This window comes from Diceros bicornis, chromosome 27, assembly GCF_020826845.1.
Source record: "Diceros bicornis minor isolate mBicDic1 chromosome 27, mDicBic1.mat.cur, whole genome shotgun sequence".
Lineage (NCBI taxonomy): Eukaryota > Metazoa > Chordata > Mammalia > Perissodactyla > Rhinocerotidae > Diceros > Diceros bicornis.
Window position 1 is genome coordinate 43,257,796 of NC_080766.1, and position 18,837 is coordinate 43,276,632.

The window sequence follows — 18,837 nt, forward strand, 5'->3', positions numbered from 1 at the left end:
CTGTCAACTCCTAGGCGCTGTCCTGGGTGCAGGGCGAGTGAGACAGACAAACCCCTGCCCTCGTGGTGTGAGTGTCCCGGGGAGTGGAGGGTGATATGTATAAAGTTGAAAAGTACGTCCATTCCCAAATTCCCATCAGAATTTCTTTTTTTGCTTTTCTAATTTTTAAAACTGTTGATGTTGACCCCATTTTAGGTTCCAAAAATAGAATAGAGTCTCTGTAGACTCTTCACCCAGTTTCCCCAATGTCAACCTCGTACATAAGGATGGGCGTAGCATAGTTATCAAGGGCAGGAAGTGAGCATTGAGATGCAATACAATAAGCACATCTACGGAGTTGACTCAGTTTCTCCCTTGTCCCACTAAAGTCCTCTTTCTGAGCCTGGCTCCCTCCACTTGCATTCCGTGACCACGTCTCCTTAGGCAGCTCCAATCTGGGACAGTTTCTCAGTCTTTGTCTTTCATGACCTTGATGCTCTTAAAGAGTGTCGATCCCTTATTTTGAGGAAAGACCCTCAGTTTGGGCTTGTCTGATGTATCCTCCTGATCAGATTGAGGTTATGTGTTTTGGGCAGGAATTCCACCAAAGCAATGCTGTGTCCTTTCAGTGCATCATATCGAGGGCACGTGATGCCCATGAGTCTTATCACTGGTTTTGTTGATCTTGATCTTGAGTAAAGTGGTGCCTGCCAGGTTTCTCCATTGTTATCTTGCTGTTTTTCTCATTGTAACAAGTAAGTACCTTTGAGACTATGCAAATATATTTCTTATCATACTTTTGCCACTCATTTTCATATCCATTGATAGTTCTTGCCTGCAGCGCAGAGCCCACTTTGAAAACTTTCCTAAAGATGGATGATTTTGCATTTAGAACAAAGCACATTTATTTTTTAGTTACAATGAATATTCTACCAATCTTTCATTAGCTGTCAGCATCTAACAGCTGTAGATACCGTAAAGTATATTTTTAAAGTACATGTTGGTGCATTTCACTGAGTTATTTTGGTGAAGTTTTGTGTCAGAAATTCACTATGTCTATGAAAATCACTATTTTCTTTAAGCTTGGCTGTCTTTCCTTGCTCTCGGCTTTTTCACATGGAGCACCGTCCTCTCTGTATCACGTGGATCTGTTATTATATTGCCCAGCATCACACGCTGAAACGTGAGCTCCGCGAGGCGGGACCTTGTCTTGTTCAGAGCATCAGCGTTGCCTAGAGTGGAGCCTGGCGTATGGATGGGACTTAAGTAGTCGGTGAAAGAACTAATCTGATTCCAAAACCAGTTTCTACACTATTTCCCAACTTTTTGTCATGAACATTTTCCAACATAGAAAAAGTTGGGAGAATAGGGCAATGAACCCCTGTATTCCTGCTACTAGATTCCACCTTTGTTAACATTTTGCCGTATTTGCATATGAGCTACGTGTGTGTGATTATTTATCTATTTATTGACATCATGACACCTCTCCCCCACCATGTACTTCACGGTCATTTCCTAAAGTGAGGACATTCTTCTGCATCAGGTGTTGGTAAACTGTAGTCCATGGGCCGAATCCGGCCCACGATCTGTTGTTGAAAATAAAGTTTTATTGGAACACAGCCACGCCCATTCATTTACATGTTGCCCAAAGCTGCTTCTGCACTATATAGCAGTTGTTTGGCCCACAAAGCTGAGAATATTCACTATCTTACCTGTGCAGAAAAGAGTGAACATAAGCCCTGACTGCATCCTTGGAAAGTCCTGCTCACGAGGCTGGTCCTTGGCTGGTGTCTGGGAACGTGGATTTCAGGAGGGTTCCCATCACCCTAACTGTGATAAGAGTGCCTCACTGGGTGTAAACCATTGGTGTAAGCACTATGGCTTGTGCTGACCCCGCTGTCCCTCTAGGAGTCTTGAATTTTGCTGCCCACGGGAGCAGCCCCCAGTAAAAACCCTGGGTGCTGATCTTAGACAAGCTCCCTGGTAGATGGCTTCTCACACGTGTTGTCACACTCCTTGCTGGGGAATTAAGCAAGTCCTGTGTACCTTCACCAGGAGAGGATTCTGGAAGCTTCCTCCTGGTTTCCCCTGGACTTCACTCTTCTCTCTGTGCTGATTTTGCTTTGTATCTTTGTATTCATAATGAATCACAGCTGCGAGTCCTCCTAGGAAATCAGTGAAGCCGGGGGTGGTCTTGGGGGCCCCTGCCACATAGCCCTTTACAAAAAAAGTCTGCTAGCCCCATTCTACATAAACATCGTCACACCTCAGAAAATCAACAATTGTCCTGCACTACAATCCAACATGTAGTCTATCGTCAACTTAAGAGCAAATTTACCAGCTATTTTACTCTCAAAATGAGTTTATTCCAGAATAGCCCAGAGAATTGCAATTCGGGATGTGCGTGCTGTGGTGAACCACAGGCAAATCCAGAGAACAAAGGAGGGGGCTGCTTTTATAGAGAAAAAGGGGAGAGCCGGCTGTTCCAAAGGCCCTTGCTGGGAGGTAACGGTTCGGCTTCTCATTGTCTGAGCTGTGGGATTTCTCATTGGCTGGGCTGTTGCCAGGTGGGAGAGAAATCTTCCTTCAGTAGTAAAGCAGTTGTACTTCCTGTCGAAGTTCCATGTGTCAGTCTCTTCCTGCTCTCTTCGTGTCTGAAGCCCCTCTAACTCCACCTCTCAAACCCACTCTGGCCTGGGATCAGCTTCCCAGCAAGGCCCCCCCTGGCCTGGAGGCCTGATCCTGGTGGTGAGTTTCCTGAAGCTGCTGTAACACATTTCCATAAATTTAGTGGCTTGAAGCCACAGAAATCTCCTGTCTTACAGTTCTGGAGGCCAGAAGCCTGAAAATAGGTGGACAGGGCTGGTTCCTTCTGGAGACTCAAGAGAGAATCTGTTCCCTGCCTGTTCCAGCTTGTAGAGGCAACTGCATCCTAGGCTCATGGCCCTTCCTCCATCTTCAAAGCCTGCAGTATAGCCCCTTCAGTCTCTCTGACAGTGAACCTCCTGCCTACCTCGTGTAAGGGCCCTGTGATGACATTGGGCCCACCCAGATGATCCAGGATCATCCCCCATCTCACGGTCTTAATCACATCTGCAAAGTCCCTTTTGCCCTGTAAGGGAACATTCACAGGCACTGGGAGTGGGCATCCTGGGTGGGCTGTTATTCTACCCACCACATCCTGTGATGGGGATGGGGTAGGGTGGGGCTAGTCCTGACCCGGTCACCTTTCCCTCTCGCAGGCTCTGAGCCAAATGTCCGGCAGGAGGATCACACACGGCCCTCCCACCTCAACCATGGAGAGGACTGGGGTGCAGGCTTCCCCAGGGGGCAGGAAGACTGGCCTCAAGTGCAGCCCTACCCTTGAGACCACATTGGCTTAGGGCGTTCACAGTTGGGATTACTGGAGAAGAGCCTGGCCCAAGCTTCCAGCTCCAGTGTTATGGTGGGGAGGGTGCCATCCAGGATGCAGGGTGAGGACAGAGGAGGGGAGTGAGGCAGGGAGAGGGAGAGAAGTGCTGACCTGGCTGGCCAGGATACCTGCTGGGCTGCTGGGTCACACAGGGGCATCTCTGGAGGCGCCGTGGAGACCACTGTCTGGACTGTTCCCTCACATCTCCTCTAATTGGTCAAAGTTCACCCACAGGGCTGGGCAGCCCTGGGTTTTTGAGGTGTGCTGCCTGGCCTCGAGCCACTGTGTGTCCCACTGGGTGTCGCCATGGGGGAAAGCTCCGGGGGCAGATCTGGAGGGACGAGCTAGGGAAGCACGGACTCGGGGCCTACAGAGGTGAGCTGGGAACACGTTACTACAGCAGAGCCCTGAATCAGATGAGGGATCCATCCTCGTCCTGTTATTCGGTCATTTGTCCGCTACCTACCAGGTGCCAGGCACTGTGGACACCAGGCCCTGATCAGGTGGGGGAGGCAAATGATCCAGGGTTACAATAATCCAGGCTAACAAACCAATGTGCAGGGAACCCTGCTGGAATGGCACGTGCATGCGTGGCCTTGAGAGGGGTCACCCTGGTCCCCTGCACAGAGGCAGCACCATTTTGCATTTCTCGTCTGCTCCCACCCTTCCCCTTGCCTTTCTGGATGAGCGTGGCCTGGAGATGACCCGAGGACTCAGTTACAAAGGTGTGGGTGAGCCACAGGGACAGTGCAGTGCCTGCCGGGCTAGTGGGACCAGCACTGTCACCTCCCAGGCCTGAAGGAACTGGAACCAGAAGGAACAGAGACACTTGATCAATGACCGAAGCTGGTTCTCAGAATCTGAGAGGGAGGGGCCTGGAAAGGGAGCCCCCTCTCCCTCTGAGGCGGTGTCCCCACAGCCCATCCTGCAGGATGGTCAGTGAGCTTCCAGGTGTTTCCAGTGGAACAGGACAGAAGAGGTCTCAGCGTGGCTTATCAGCCCTTCTCTCATTGAGCGAGGTCAGTGGGCATCTGGATAGTTTTGTGGATTGTCTGATCAGGTCTTTATCCATTTGCTGTAGGACTTTTCATCCTTTTCTTCCCTCTTTTGAAGAGTTCTTTACACATTAGTGGTGTTAACCCTTTATCTATATGTTGCAGTATTTTCTCCGCGTTTGTCATTTGTCCATTGACTTTGGTGGTCTTTGCCACGCAGAAGTTCGTTCTTTCCCCCTTTTCTACAGGTGAATTCATTGCTCCTCTATTGTAACTGGATTCTGAGTCACAGATAAAAAGCCTACCCCACACCCAGGTTCTAGACGAATTCATCCTTTCCTCTGGAATTCTAGGCTTTTCTTCTAGCCCTTGCATGCCGGAGCTGTGTCCCTGCTATTTTGAGGATAGAAACATGAGCTATCGCCGTTTCCGGGCATCTCAGTTGGGGTCTCCCAGGCGCTCCACCTGGTGATGAGACAGACCACCGCGTCCGCAGTTGTCCCCAAGCCACAAGTTGCATCAGTGACGTGTTCCGGTATCTAGTCTATGGTCATCTGATCTCACCTGGACTACCGGACTCTGATTTCTGGCCGCACTGAGTTCTGAGGGCAAGTGGAGAACGGAGGGTGTCAGGCGAGCTCCTCTCCCAGCTGGTGAGGATGCAGGGATGGGCCCCTCTGGGGAGTCACCAGAATTGGGAGAAAAGTCCTGCAGAAGAGAGGGCACGGACAGGAGCCCCTGAGGTGGTCCCCACCGCGAGGGGCTGGGGACCAGAGGGTGAGGGCGTCCCCGTGGGTCAGCAACTGTTATGGACAGACCTGAGCATCGCTCGGAGGGGTGGGCCTGCTCCGCCAGACTGGGAGCAGGCCGGCAGAGCCTCAGGCTTTGGGAGAAGTGGCTTTCTTGGAGGATTCCAGGTGAGGGTAGGAGAGTCCCCTGAGGGCGGCTGAGGAAGGATGGGGCGGGCTGGGGGAAGGAGCCTACCCACCCTGAGGGGCTTATCCCTGCCTGGAGAGCTTGAGAATGAGGGTCTGTGACTCTCAGGGGAGAGGCGGGGCCCTGTATCAGTGTCTTCCGTCCATTTACATCAGTCCTGCTCCCTGCTGAAACAGATGGCGCTCAGACAGGTGATCTGAGGTGAGCTCAGTAAAGGGGCAGGAAAGGACGGGGTGGTGCAGGGCCCCGCGGTGGCCACGGAGGGGAGCACTCACCAGGCTGCTGGGAAGGGCTACCTGGTGGGCAAGTTGCCAGAAATGGGAGAAAAGTCCTGTAGGAGGGAGAGCCCAGAGGAGCCCCCGAGGTGTTCCTTGCAGCTATAGGGTGAGGGGTCCCCACGGGTGAGCGCCCAGGGAGGGCAGAGGACAGAGGCTGGACCTGGGGAAGATGGAAGAGCTCCAGCCCAGCATCTGTCCCCCAAAATCTATGCCGTGGTGGCCCCAAACCAGGCTCTGGTTTACAGTCTGATGCTGGTTTTTTTGTAGTGAGGTGAAATTCACACCTCACACACACAACTATTTGACGTGCGCAGTGCAGTGACATTTGGTGCATTTGCAATGTTGTGCGTCCCCCACCTCTCTGGTCTCAAAACTCTCTCATGACCCCAGGAACACACCCCGTGCCCACGAAGCGGTCACTCTGTCTGGACGTGGTGGTGAGACCTCCCTCCGTGGGGGCTCCCTGGCCACTGCCCCTGCTGATTCCTGCTCCTTGCCTGGAGGGCGTGGGCCGCTGGCCCTTCCTTAGCACCGCATTTGGCACCTCCCCACATGCCTTTCAGCAGAAGATCTCAGGTGGGAAATATATAAGGTCTTCATTTCAGTGCAAGATTGCTTGACTCTGTTTGCAAGATTAAGAGCATGTTATGCTGCTTTATTCTCATAGTTCCTGGAAAGAGAACAGGACACACACAGCTCATTCTCCAGTCTTCTCATCGCCTCTTTCAAAGCTCTGCTCACCCTCCGAGCCTTGTCTGCTCTTCATGCCCTCACGATCTGGACTGCTCCATCCTGAAGCTGCAGACCTGGCATAAAATGCCACATGCCACCCAGAGAGGCAAAGTGGAGTTCTGGAATGTCAGATTGACTTTAACCCTCAGGAACACACTTTCTACCGTGAGCCTGAACCACAAAGGAATTTCACGGAACGGTCTTTACTCTCACAACATGCGGGGCGCTCTTATTGTTGCCTTCACTAATGGGCAGTAACCCTGTTGAAATCCAGAAGCATCACTAAAGCAGACGTGCTCCTGCCCAGGTGCTCCAGGTTTTGAGCCCGTGTAGGTCCGTGGAAAAGCTCAGAGAGCCTACCAGGCTGACAACACTCAAGGAAGCCCACGACTACTTTGCAGGAACACCTTGGTTACCTGCAAAGTTGTTGCCTTTTCCACGTGCATCTGCGTATCTCTACCAGAGCATAGTGTGAATGTGTCTGAGTCCATCTAGAGCCAATGCTCTAGAATCATATTTACTCAAATCCTTTTTCTACAGGGGGAAACCGAGGCCTGGAGACAGGACGCAGAGTCAAGGCCACAGCGGCGGGAACTGTGGTTAGAACACAGGCTTCTCAGGGAGAGGAGTCAAGATGGTGGCGTAGGCAGACTCGGAACTCACCTCCCCCCGTGGACACAGCCAATTTACAACTACTCGTGGAAAAATTACCCCTGAGACAGAACTGAAAACTGGATGAGAGGAACTCCTACAACAACGGACAATCCTAACTGAGGTGGAAGAGGCAGAGACTCCCTTCTGGAGAGGAAAAACGCCGCCTTCACAAGCCGCCAGCTTCACGGCCGCCGGAAGCAGCCCACAGGTACGCAGCTTCCCTGGAGGCGCGGGGTCCTGAGCCGGGAGCGCCCCCGCTGTGGGCATATTGTGGACCCAGCACAATCGAGACCAGCGGCATAATATCTGACTGTGCCTGCTACTAAAACACTGGGGAGCACCCCCAGAAAACCTGGTTCACAAAGAAACTAAAACTGGCTCTTAAAGGGCCCGCGCGCAAACTCACCCGTTTCAGGAAGCACCCTAAAATCACAAGAAAGGTGTACAGTGCTTTGGTGACAAGAGACTCACCTAATAGGCCCTGAGTGCATCTCGGTGAGGGGTGAGACCTCTCCAGGGACTGGGACATTGGCGGCGGCCATTGTTGTGGCCTGGTGTGGGCGTGCTGACACAGACACCATTGGAGTTCTCCCTGAGGCCTGCTAGCCCAGGGTCTGCCCCACCCGCTAGAGCACCGATTTAATCCAGCTCCCCACCCTAGAGACTGGCCTCACCCAACAACAAGCCCTCAGGCAACTTGTGGGCCTGCATAGATTGGTGACTGGATTCTCTGCAGCCTGGCAACTGAGCCGACTTGAGCAGGGCAGGGTGTGCACAAGGAGCGGGTGGAGAGTGTGGGGCGGTGGCAGAGTGTGTGGGGCTCCCGCCGTGGAGAGACTGGGTCCGCTTGGGGAGGTCGGGGCACTCACACGGGGCAGGACTGTGTTGACTGTGTGTGTGGACCTGTGGGCGGCAGGGCTTCTCAGCTGCAGAAGACTTGTACTTCTCAAAGACCCACATAGGAGGTTTGCTCCACCTTCCAAAACCTGAAACAATTGGGTGCTCCTGTGCCTGAGGCCAGCCCCACCCAGCTGCAATCCTCAGAGAGCTGACAAGAGACATAATAGGCTAGAGGCTTACAGCAATTGTAAGGCCCTGAGCCTAACAACCTGCCACGGTGGGGGCCTACTCACTTAAAAGAAATACTGCAACACAAATGTGGTATTAGAACTTGCAGCCAACTGTGCCGGGGATCCCCACACCTGATAAAGAGACTGAAGGGCCCACAACAACTACAAGCAGCTGAGCATTACAACAGCTGGCCAGGAGCATAACTCAGCTTCCCTGGGCGCCTACAGGGAGAGCAAACAGGCCACAGCAGAAGGATACATGTAGCCCACATAGGGGTCACCCCTGGAACATTGAGAACTGAGGGAAGCACACTGGAAGCCTCCTAAGCCATCACTTACATAAGGTCACCTATCCAAGAGCAGGAGACGTAGCTGACCTACCTAATACGTAGACACAAGCACAGGGAAAGAGGCAAAATGAAGAGGCAAAAGAATACATTCCAAGTAAGGGAACAGGACAAAACCCCAGAAAAGGAACTAAGTGAAACAGAAATGAGCAACCTACCCGACAGAGAGTTCAAACTAAGAGTGTTAAGGATGCTCACTGATCTGGGGAGAAGAATAGATGAACTCAGTGAGAATGTCAACAAAGAAATGGAAGATATAAAAACGAACCAATCAGAAATGAAGAATACAACACTGGAAATGAAAAATTCATTAGAGGGACTCAAAAGCAGAGTAGAGGATACAGAAGAACGGATCTGTGAGCTGAACGAAAGACTAGAAGAAATTACCCGAGGTGAACAGGTAAAAGAGAAAAGAATTACAAAGAGTGAGGACAGTCTAAGGGACCTCTGGGACAACATCAAGCGCACTAACATCCGTGTTATAGGTGTCCCGGGAGGAGAAGAGCGAGACAAGGGGTCAGAGAAGCTATTTCAAGAAATAATAGATGAAAACTTCCCTAACCTAAGGGAGGAAACAGACATCCAGGTACAGGAAGCACAGAGAGCCCCAAACAAGATAAACCCAAAGAGGCCCACACCAAGACACATCATAATCAAAATGTCCAGAATTAAAGATAAAGAGAGAATTCTAAAAACCGCAAGAGAATGTCAAGTTACATACAAAGGAAACCCCATAAGGCTATCAGCTGACTTCTCTGCAGAAACCTTACAGGCTAGAAGAGAATGGCACGATATATTTAAAGTGCTAAAAGGAAAAAACTTACAGCCAAGAATACTCTACCCAGCAAGGTTATCATTCAAAATGGAAGGAGAGATCAAAATTTTCCCAGATAAGCAAAAATTAAAGGAGTTTGTCACCAAGAAACCAGTGCTACAAGAAATGTTAAAGGGACTGATTTAAGGGGAAAAGAAAAGACCACAAATAGGAAAAATTATCTATTTCCATGATTAGAACGTAATGGATACAAATGCACAACAAAGAGGTTAGATATGATATCAAAAACATGAGTGAGGAGGGGAGTTAAAGAGTACAGCTTTCAGACAGAGGTCAAACTAAAGTGACCATCAATTCTGTATAGAAGAAGAAAGGAACAGAGAAGGACTACTAAAACACTGAGAAAAAAAAAAAGTTAAAAAATGGCAGTAAGTACATACTTATCAATAGCTACTTTAAACGTCAATGGACTAAATGATCCAATTAAAAGGCATAGGGTGGCTGACTGGATAAAAAAACAAGACCCATATATATGCTGCATACAAGAGACACACTTCAGACCTAAAGACACTCACAAACTGAAAGTGAAGGGATGGAAAAAGATACTCCACGCAAATGGCAATGAAAAGAAAGCTGGGGTAGCAGTACTCATATCAGACAAAATAGACTTTAAAATAAAAACTGTAAAAAGAGACAAAGAAGGGCATTACATAATGATCAAGGGAACAATCCAACAAGAGGATATAACACTTGTAAATATCTATGCACCCAATGTAGGTGCACCTAAATATATACAGCAATTATTAACAGACATAAAAACAGAAATAGACAGTAACACAATAATAGTAGGGGACTTTAACACTCCACTTACACCAACGGATAGATCATCCAAACAGAAGATCAATAAGGAAACATTGGCCTTAAACGACACACTACAACAGATGGACCTAGTAGATATATACAGAGCATTCCATCCAAAAACCGAAGAATACACGTTCTTTTCAAAGGCACATGGAACATTCTCCAGGATTGATCACATATTAGGCCACAAAACAAGTCTCCATAAATTTAAGAAGATTGAAATAATACCAAGCATCTTTTCTGACCACAACGGTATGAAAGTAGAAATCAACTATAGGAAGAAAATCAGAAAAGCCACAAATACGTGGAGATTAAACAAAATGCTACTGAACAATGACTGGGTTAACGAAGAAATCAAAGAAGAAATAAAAAAATACCTGGAGACAAATGAAAATGAAAATACGACATGCCAGAATTTATGGGATACAGCAAAAGCAGTTCTAAGAGGGAAGTTTATAGCAATACAGGCCTATCTCAACAAACAAGAAAAATCTCAAATAAACAATCTAACAATGCACCTGAAGGAACTGGAAAAAGAAGAACAAACAAAGCCCAAAATCAGTAGAAGAAGGGAAATCATAAAAATCAGAGCAGAAATAAATGAAATAGAGACCAAAAAAACAATAGAAAAAATTAATAAAACCAAGAGCTGGTTCTTTGAAAAGATCAACAAAATTGACAAACCTTTAGCTAGACTCACCAAGAAAAAAAGAGAGAAGGCACAAATAAGTAAAATCAGAAATGAAAGAGGAGAGGTTACAAGACACCTCAGAAATACAAAAGATTATAAGAGAATACTATGAAAAGCTATATGCCAACCAATTCGACAATCTGGAAGAAATGGATAAATCCTTAGAATCATACAACCTTCCAAAACTGGATCAAGAAGAAGTAGAGAATTTGAATAGACCAATCACCAGTAAGGAGATGGAAACTGTAATCACAAACCTCCCCAAAAATAAAAGTCCAGGACCAGACGGCTTCCCTGGTGAATTCTACCAAACATTCAAAGAAGACTTAATACCTATCCTTCTCAAACTCTTCCAAAAAATTGAGGAGGGGGGGAAGCTCCCTAACTCATTCTACGAAGCTGACATTACCCTGATACCAAAACCAGACAAGGACAACACACAAAAAAAAGAAAATTACAGGCCAATATCACTGATGTACATCGATGCAAAAATCCTCAATAAAATACTAGCAAATCGCATACAACAATACGTTAAAAAGATTATACACCATGATCAAGTGGGATTTATTCCAGGGATGCAGGGATGGTTTAACATTCGCAAATCAATCAACGTAATACACCACATTAATAAAATGAAGAATAAAAATCACATGATCATCTCAATAGATGCAGAGAAAGCATTTGACAAGATACAGCATCCATTTACAATAAAAACTCTGAATAAAATGGGTATAGAAGGAAAGTACCTCAACATAATAAAGACCATATATGAGAAACCCACAGCTAATATCATCCTCAATGGTGAAAAATTGAAAGCCATCCCTCTAAGAACAGGAACCAGACAAGGATGCCCACTGTCACCACTCCTATTTAACGTAGTACTGGAAGTCCTAGCCAGAGCAATCAGGCAAGAGAAAGAAATAAAAGGGATCCAAATTGGAAAGGAAGAAGTGAAACTGTCACTATTTGCAGATGACATGATTTTATATATAGAAAACCCCAAAGAATTCACCAGAAAACTTTTAGAAGTAATAAACGAATATGGTAAAGTTGCAGGATACAAAATCAACATACAAAAATCAGTTGCATTTCTGTACACTAACAACGAAGCAGCAGAAAGAGAAATTAAGAATACCATCCCATTTACAATTGCAACAAAAAGAATAAAATATCTAGGAATAAACTTAACCAAAGAGGTGAAAGATCTGTACACTGAAAACTATAAAACATTTCTGAAAGAAATTGAAGAAGACACAAAGAAATGGAAAGATATTCCGTGCTCTTGGATTGGAAGAATTAACATAGTTAAGATGTCCATACTTCCTAAAGCCATCTATAGATTCAATGCAATCCCTATCAAAGTTCCAACAACATTTTTCACAGAAATAGAACAAAGAATCCTAAAATTTATATGGAACAACAAAAGACCCTGAATAGCTAAAGGAATCCTGAGAAAAAAGAACAAAGCTGGAGGTATCACACTCCCTGATTTCAAAATATACTACAAAGCTGTAGTAACCAAAACAGCATGGTACTGGCACAAAAACAGACACACAGATCAATGGAATAGAATCGAAAGCCCAGAAATAAACCCACACATCTATGGACAGCTAATCTTTGACAAAGGAGCCAAGAACATACAATGGGGAAAAGAAAGTCTCTTCAACAAATGGTGTTGGGAAAACTGGATAGCCATATGCAAAAAAATGAAAGTAGACCCTTACCTTACACCATACACAAAAATTAACTCCAAATGGATTAAAGACTTGAATGTAAGACCTGAAACTGTGAAACTTCTAGAAGAAAACATAGGCAGTACGCTCTTCGACATCAGTCTTAGCAACATCTTCTCAAACACCATGTCTGACCGGGCAAGAGAAACAATAGAAAAAATAAACAAATGGGACTACATCAAACTAAAAAGCTTCTGCACAGCAAAGGAAACCATCAACAAAACGAAAAGACAATCTAACAATTGGGAGAAGATATTTGCAAACCATACCTCTGATAAGGGCTTAATCTCCAAAATATATAAAGAACTCATGCATCTTACCAACAAAAAAACTACCAACCCAATTAAAAAATGGGCAAAGGACCTGAACAGACATTTCTCCAAAGAAGATATACAGATGGCCAACAGACACATGAAAAGATGTTCAAAATCATTAACTATCAGGGAAATGCAAATCAAAACTACAATGAGATATCACCTGACGCCCGTCAGAATGGCTATAATTAACAAGACAGGAAACAACATGTGTTGGAGAGGATGTGGAGAGAAGGGAACTCTCATACACTGCTGGTGGGAGTGCAAACTGGTGCAGCCACTATGGAAAACAGTATGGAGATTCCTCAAAAAATCAAGGATAGAACTACCATATGATCCAGCCATCCCACTGCTGGGTATTTACCCAAAGAACTTGAAAACACCAATTTGTAAAGGTACATGCACCCATGTGTTCATTGCAGCGTTATTCACAATAGCCAAGACTTGGAAGCAACCTAAGTGCCCATCAAGGGACGAATGGATAAAGAAGCTGTGGTATATATACACAATGGAATACTACTCAGCCATAAGAAACGATGAAATCCAGCCATTTGTGACATCATGGATGGACATTGAGGGTATAATGCAAAGTGAAATAAGTCAGAGAGAGAAGGTCAAATACCGCATGATTTCCTTCATTAAGTAGTAGATAATAACAACAATAAACAAACCCATAGGGACAGAGATTGGATTGGTGGTTACCAGAGGGGAAAGGGGGAGGGAGGAGGGTGAAAGGGATAATTTGGTACATGTGTGTGGTGATGGGTTGTAATTAGTATTTTGGTGGTGAACATGATGTAATCTATGCAGAAATAGAAGTACAATGATGTACACCTGAAATTTTTACAATGTTATAAACCAATGTTACTGCAATTAACAAAAAATTAAAAAAAAAAAAAAGAACACAGGCTTCTGGAATCCTGGGTCTACCACCGACTTGCTGTGACCTTGAGCGACACCCCTGGACTCAACTCCTCAGATGGAAGGGGTCCCCGGCCAGCTCAGGTCCGCATGTGGCCCAAGAGTGGCTCCACGTGAGACAGCTGTCACGTGGCTGTGAAAGCCCTTTATTCAGATGTCACTCACACCTCTTGACATGTTTACATTGTGATTATGGCTTTAAAGGAAGAAAAACGTCCAAAACAGGAAATTTGAAAAGAATTTAAAATATATATAATTAAAGATAATAAGGCCTCTTTGAAAGTAATTTCGTTAAGATCATTGATGGCGAGGAATAAAATCAACACAATGAAAGTTAGGAACAGAGGCACAGAGAGGTGCGTAACACCCCCTCCACCCCAAGTGGCACAGTGTAGAGACGACATTCATTTACCATCCCAGACACGCATCCTCGGAGGACAGAGACCCATGTGGACGATGGGCACTATTGAAAATCCGGAGCTCCAGGGGGCCGCCCGGTGGCTTAGCGGTTAAGTGTGCGCACTCCGCTGCTGGCGGCCTGGGTTCGGATCCCGGGCGCACACCGAGGCACTGCTTCTCCGGCCACGCTGAGGCCGTGTCCCACATACAGCAACCAGAAGGATGTGCAGCTAAGACATGCAACTATCTACTGGGGCTTTGGGGGGAAAAAATAAATAAAAATAAAGTTATAAAAAAAGAAAAAAAGAAAATCCGGAGCTCGAAATACGTCAGCTCATCATGCCTGGCTTTGTTGGTCTGATAGCTGGTCCATGGCTAGTCAACTCCAGCAGAAATCTTGGGACTCTCCAAGTGGCTACTGAGATGTTGTTCCTCCTGGGGACTGTCCCCTGAGTTCTCCTGATTGTCAACTGCCTTAGAGGCTTCCTGGTGGCTGAAGAAATGAAACAGGCTCTAGATTTGGTTGTTGGTTTCTGCTTCTTGTGAGTTGATGGGCTCAATCTGGAGTAGTGTAATTCACATTGCGGATGCCCGTGAACTCCCTTCCCCTCACTCTGGGGTCCTTCCATTTATGGCAGGGCCATCTGGGGTCCCTTCCATTCATGGAGGGGCCACCTAGATTCCCTTCAATTCACAGAGGGACCATCTGGGTGTGCATTTGGAGCGAGAACAGTTGTAGGACTTCCTACCCGAAATATGGGAACTGGTTCACTGATGTCTCCTTTTTGCTGTGTCTGGATCTGTGTGTCTATCCATCTCTGTGTATCAGAATGGGGAACTCCATCTGTCCCCAAGAAAAGCCCTCTGGGCTGCCTCTTGGCTAAATGGTCTGACTTCAGCTATGAGCCCACGTCCAAGAAGAAGATTGTCTTCTTTTGTAACCCCACATGACCACAATATTCTTTAGACTCCACAGAGAAAATGGTCAGAATGGGGCAATTTCATTTTACCCAACTTGGTGTATCTGCATATGCAATTGGAAAAAGTCGACTATAAAATTAAACAACCAATGAGAAGCCTATTTTAATCTTTTGAGGCTTCTGCATAAAATCAGGAATACTTTGCTGCCTCTTTAAAGGAAAATAATTAAATAATTACACATGCTAGCGAAATTAAACCAAATCTTCTCTCTCGCTGAGCTTCGCTACTTCGACTCCCCTGACATTCCTGACTTAAAATTAAGCAAGTAAAAATAAGCAAACTTTTGAGGTAATTTGGAATTATAATGGCCATTCTGGGGAACCTCTGTTTCAGATGAGGCCACCTTAAGTGAATACCCTTAAGAGATACGATTCAAAACGTCTCACGTTGGGATGCAGTCTTTGATTAATATACAGAAACTTCTAAAAGACAAAAGCATTTCAAAAGCAGCTGTAAAGAGGATCCTTACAACAAAAAAGAATCTTTAGTAAATATCTTTGGCTATCTAAGTAGTTCTATCTGCCAGCGAGCAATTTGGATCTAACTGTTCTTCTGAATTTTGTACCTGAGACCTGGTTAAAATCTGGAAGATCTCTGTTTATGTTTATCTGTCTCTTTATGTATTTGTTTGCCTCCAGATGGTACAATTTCTAAAGTCTATCTATTTAATTGGTTTGGTGTAAACACTTTTATAAGTTATTTCTAAAGGTAATAGAAACTAGCCCAGATGTCTTTCAAGTTAACATGATATAAAATGATCTTTGGTAAATGAAAGCTTGTCTAAGTTGGTTTTTTTAACGAAAATAATTATGTTTTCAGAATTATCAGCATTGGCTATGATGCAGACATACAGCCTGGGTTTACCGATCAAAAGAGCTCATACTTTCTCTTTTGCAAAATTTGTCATCAAAAGTAATAACTTTGAATAATAAGTGTTTCTGTCTGATGTCTCCTGAGGCTTTTGCAGGCAGTCTACATATAATTATTGGGAACAAGTAAACTAAATAGATGTGAAAAGGATAAAAGTCTTGGGGGGAATTATTTTTTACAATAATTATGTGCTCTGGTATATGTACTTAAAACAATTCAAGGTAATGACTAACTGCTTTAATGTCACATAAAGTTTTTGAGAGTAATCTAAACATAATCGTTGGCAACAAATGATTTAAATAGATAAAAGTGGGTAAGAGGTTTTGGGTGTAATAATTATGTTTTATGGTATATACACTTAAAAAATAGCTTCCACATACTTTTCAGTAACTTAGAACTTTTTAGTTTTGCTAAATTAAGTTAAATTATAAAAATTTGTCAAGTATGTAGGTCATTTCCACATAAGATAAAATATTATAAATTGATTACTAAGCACAGATTTGTCTCCCTTTGGTTTCTTATCTCAAAGAAACTAAAAGATGCTTGAGTTTATTGATAAACATCCTTTGTACATGCTAAGATATTTTCTATGAGAAAGCACGTATTTCTAGAAAGTCTGTATACAAGGAAAGTAAAATGTACGTTTTCAGTAAAAAGGGTATAAAGAACAGAGATATTTTTGTTTGTTAAGAAAGATACATTTGTCCTAAAGTACTAGGAAAGAAAAAAGGAAAAAGGCATGGGACAAATTCTGAATGTAACAAGTAAGTGACAGAAGCTTTGTGGAAGGAAAGCCCTGAGGAGTTTTGTGCGTGGTCAAGTTGGCTGAGATTAAAATGAATGAGTTTTAATATCACAAGTAAGCTGGTACAAAATTAGAGTTTGGCTTTCTCTCTCTCTCTCTCTCTGAAAAAGATACTTCTCTGGAACTTTTGGTCTGCTCTTGATAAAGAGCTTATAAAACATTTTTCTCTACCTTTGAGTTAGTTTACCTAAAGGAGAGAACATCTATGTTTTGTTAAAATAATTTCCTATTTTCAAAAGGACTGAGGTCTGTCTATTAAGGTTTTTTGACTGTTTTAACTCTCTGTTTGCCTTTGACTGTTTCTGTTGTGGCCTTGATTAAATGGATAACTAGACACTGTTTCCAATTTACCCAGTATTTGAAAACATTTTGATATTTTTGATGATCTTCTCCCCCAAATTAAAGTCGTTCTTTTGACTTAAAAGGGAACTTTAAGAATTTCCAATCAGCCTCTGGGAATTCTCAAAGAATTTGTTCTGTCTTTCTATAAAGAGAAAGATATTAAACTAATTAGACTCATTTGGTATGTTAAATTACATGGGAAATAAATGATATTTAATGATAAATAAATGAACAAATTAATGATAATAAGCCTTCTTAGGTTGTACCGTGTGGGTAAATGTTATTGATATGAGTGTTTTAAAAATTATATAACATTCCAAAAATTCTAATCTGTCCTGGTTGTCAATCATAATTCTAGTTATTGTCTCTAAGTGTTATATGTCACAGAAACAGCCAAGTTTCTTTGTCAATTTCCATTGTTGAATATTATTTGCAGACAGTTGTTATTTTGCTCTGATGTTTTTGCAGATATGTTTCATCTTCAGAGAGATTCCTGGAAAGGACTCTGACACGCGCTGTAGAATGCACGTTTCTGATAAACTTGTAGATTATGAAACCGAGCTGGGTAAAAAATTACAAAACTGTAATAGAGAAACTGATGGCCTCATGAAACTGCCAACAGAAGATCAAGAGTTGGTTACATGAGACTAAATGAATTGATAAGGATGATTATAATTTTTATTTGAAGTATTGTTTTTTTTTAATGTTTTGTTCAGGTGTAAGGAAAGCTGTTTCTCTTTTCTTTTAAGCTAACTATGGCATAACAAGTTGGTAAATTATATATTTGTAAATAGAATTGAAACATTGACCTTTTTCTCCCTACCTGATCCCTCCAGAATTTGGAAACTTGTAGTGAATAAGTATTATTTTCATTGCAATATGGTTGTTTGCATGAGTTCAATAAGAATCTGTTCTCCTTATAGCAGGACACAATTGGAAACACTGGTTGTATTACAGAGGCTTTCACTGGAACATCATACTTGAGAAAAATGTACATAAACTCAGATACGACAAGAGAGCTAAGGGACAAAAGGTTAACTTTGTGGACTAAAGCCACTTGGAAATAGTGGCCTGGTACCATGCCTACAGGGTTCCCAGCAACCTTTCCAGGTGAGTGAGGAATGTCACTCCTCTGGCAGGTGCAGAGGACCCCAGGATATTTTGGGAACCTCGAGAAGAGAGGAATTCACCCAAATCTGTAGATATTGCAGGTGGAGTCTAATGACAAGTCCTTGGCTTGGCTTTCCTGGCCTCAAGAGTCCTTTAAAGGTCAATCTGAGATTCCTTGTAAAAAGTTCCAGCAAAGCAGGGGGCCAGCCCGGTGGCGTAGTGGTTAAGTTCATGCGCTTTGCTTCGGTGGCCCGGGGTTCGCAGGTTCGGATCCCGGGCGCTGACCCGCACACCGCTTATCAAGCTATGCTGTGGCAGGTGTTCCACATATAAAGTAGAAGAAGATGGGCATGGATTTAGCCCAGGGCCAATATTCCTCAGCAAAAAGAAGAAGATTGGCAAAAGATGTTAGCTCAGGGCTAATCTTCCTCACCAAAAAAAAAAAGACAGAAAAAGTTGCAGCAAAGCAGATATCAAAGAGCCTATATGATCAATTACTATTCTTGCTGTACTTATGTAAATAATTGGGCCAAGTTTATTAAAACTAGACATTTTACAAGTCAATTAGTCTTAATTTGGCTATATTTGATAAAAATGAGAGTGATTTTAGAGAGAAAAATTATGTTTGAATA